Source organism: Limulus polyphemus, unplaced genomic scaffold, assembly GCF_000517525.1.
Source record: "Limulus polyphemus unplaced genomic scaffold, Limulus_polyphemus-2.1.2 Scaffold6377, whole genome shotgun sequence".
In the NCBI taxonomy this organism is placed as follows: Eukaryota; Metazoa; Arthropoda; class Merostomata; order Xiphosura; family Limulidae; genus Limulus; species Limulus polyphemus.
Genome location: NW_013671987.1, coordinates 26151 through 28798, shown reverse-complemented (window position 1 = coordinate 28798; position 2648 = coordinate 26151). Strand labels below are relative to the sequence as shown.

Genomic DNA, 2648 nt, shown 5'->3' with positions numbered 1-2648 from the left:
ATTTAAGAAAGGACTTGTATCGCTGAAATTCTTCGGAAAGAATTTTTACGGGTAATTAACAAACGACCAAAGACGCAACAGTATGTTTTGCAGAGTCACAAGTATAAAGAACTTGTACAGCCTGTTTAGTGATACAAATAACATAAAACGCAGAAATTGGCCCTTTAAAACCAGCCATCCATGTTTGCAGATCTTTTAAACAATTTAGTGTACTGTTTTTGTATCATCAAGTAACTTATTTCTTAAACAATTTAGTCTACTGTTTATGTATCGTCAAGTAACCTATTTCTTAAACTCTTTTGTCTACTGCTTTTCTATCATCAAGTAACTTATTCCTTAAACACTTTACTGCTTTTGTATCATCAAGTAAACTATTTCTGAAACCCTTTAGTTTCCAGTTTTTGTATTATCAAGTAACCTATTTTTAAACACTTTATTCTAGTGTTTTTGTACCACCAAGTATCCAATTTCTTAAACACTTTATTGTACTGTTTTTGTATTATCAAGTAATTTATTTCTTTAACACTTTACTGCTTTTATATCATCAGGTAAACAATATCTTAAACACTTTAGTCTACTGTTAAATGCTTTAGTTTCGTGTTTTTGTATCATTAAGTAACGTATTTCTTAAACACTTTAGTCTACTGTTTCTCTGTCATCAAGTAATCTATCTCTTAAACATTTTAGTCTACTGTTTCTCTATCATCAAGTAATTTAATTACTTATAACATATTAGTTTACTGTTTCTCTATCATCAAGTAATCTATCTCTTAAACACTTTAGTTTACTATTTTTGTATCATCAAGTAACCTACTTTTTAAACACTTTAGTTTACTATTTTTGTATCATCACGTAACCAACTTTTTAAACACTTTATTCTACTGTTTTTGTATCATCAAGTAACCTACTTTTTAAACACTTTTGTTGTAGTGTCACTTGTTGCTTCATGTGTATTAAAGAGAAGATTGTGAAATGTTTTACTTCTATTTGTGAAAATAGAATAATAAACTTTTGTTTTGCTGGTACTCTCAACTGATAAAATGTTACAGTGAAATGTTCACTTTTACCCCAGTGTCGTGCGTTTTATGTGTATTTAATAAAGCTTTGTTTTTAGAGGTTGTGTAGGTTATATTAAAACCATTTTGGGGTCTTATCATGTCGTTACTACTTATGTATCCACATCCTGTCATGCTCTTTATTTCAAATGTCTATCTTTAAAATAGTTTCCATCATAAAAGTATTCTTCTTAATGCTGTCATGTCCAAAGCACACAACTTCTCTGCCGTACATTCCATAATCCTTTTCGTGTACGAGGACGACGGTTTCTCAGAGACTGTTTTAAAGATTCATTTGAAAAGAAATCGATAGGCGGTATTTTTTAGTGTGGAATAGTATCAGTATCCATTTCATTTTTCAACTGTTTGAGATATGTGACTGTTGAATGGATATATTGTGGAAGTAACTTGTATACATGTGATCCCATATTACTTTTCTAGACGGATTTTTTCACCGATCCTCATGTTCATGGATTTTTACCTAGAACAAGATGCTGCACTTTGCTTACCTCAGCTGAGGCACGACTTATTGCAGGTCTCTTTCTCGATTATCCTGGTGCCCCAAGTTCATCGATACTACTTTGTTTTCCAATATCATTGATACAAAGGATACCCCATCATGTAAATCATAAATTCCCGATGTAAATTCATATTAGGATAGGAAAAGGCCGTTACATATTCTTCCAAAACCCGATCAGTTTTCAATGGCATCACATTATCTACGAAATGCTATCCAATACTAAAATGTAGTCTCGATACCTTCCGTTACAGCGAAACTTTATATCCGCTGTGGTTATAACGTGTCTTGCTGACTTGCATATTAAAATCCTCTTAATATAACGTACGCAACCCTCTATATACCAGAGGTTTTCTTTGGAAAAAAGTGACTGATTTATTTTTTACCACAAAAATTAATAAATGTCCACAAAACCCTCGAAAATATTAATTTGCACTCAGAGCCAATTCAACTTTAATAATAATGTTACATTCATATGGGCATGCGCAATCGTCCAGTCACATAAACTTTTTTTTGAAATAGACTTCACAACTAAAGTATATTTTCAAATTTTTTTACCACATACTTGGTGATTTTCTTGAACTGAACTTTGATATCGGCGAAGCTAGGCCTACATCCTGGTAGTTCCGACCAACAGGCGCGAAGTAGGTCCATTAGTTCGGCTGAACATTCTTCATAGGCGATTTCTGGGCGATATGGTGGCGTTGTTCCCATTCTGACACGGTTCAAAATTTCTGTTTAAAAAATTAAATTTCTTTATGTATTTATGATACTTACATGAGACTTCACTTGAAATAATGCTAAACTTGTATTTAATTTTTCTACCTTCAGGCTCGACGACTCCCTTGTTGCTTCCACGTCTTTCTTCTAACCTGAATGGTCCCGATCGAGTAATTATTTCTTGAAGTATGATGGCAAAGCTGTAAATGTCACCCTTTTTGGAACCTGTTTTCGTTGGAAAAGGTTCCCTAAGGTGTTCAGGAGCCATCCAAAAGAGGGATCCTTAAATGAGATGAAAAATGTATTAGTCGTTTCATCTCTAGTATATATGATTACCACCTTTAATAATAATTCTA

At 32.8% G+C, this 2648-nt stretch overlaps 1 pseudogene; it reads right to left on the bottom strand.

The window, feature by feature from the left end:
* Positions 1-2648, bottom strand: part of LOC106473660 — a 29377-nt pseudogene that overhangs the window by 12032 nt on the left and 14697 nt on the right.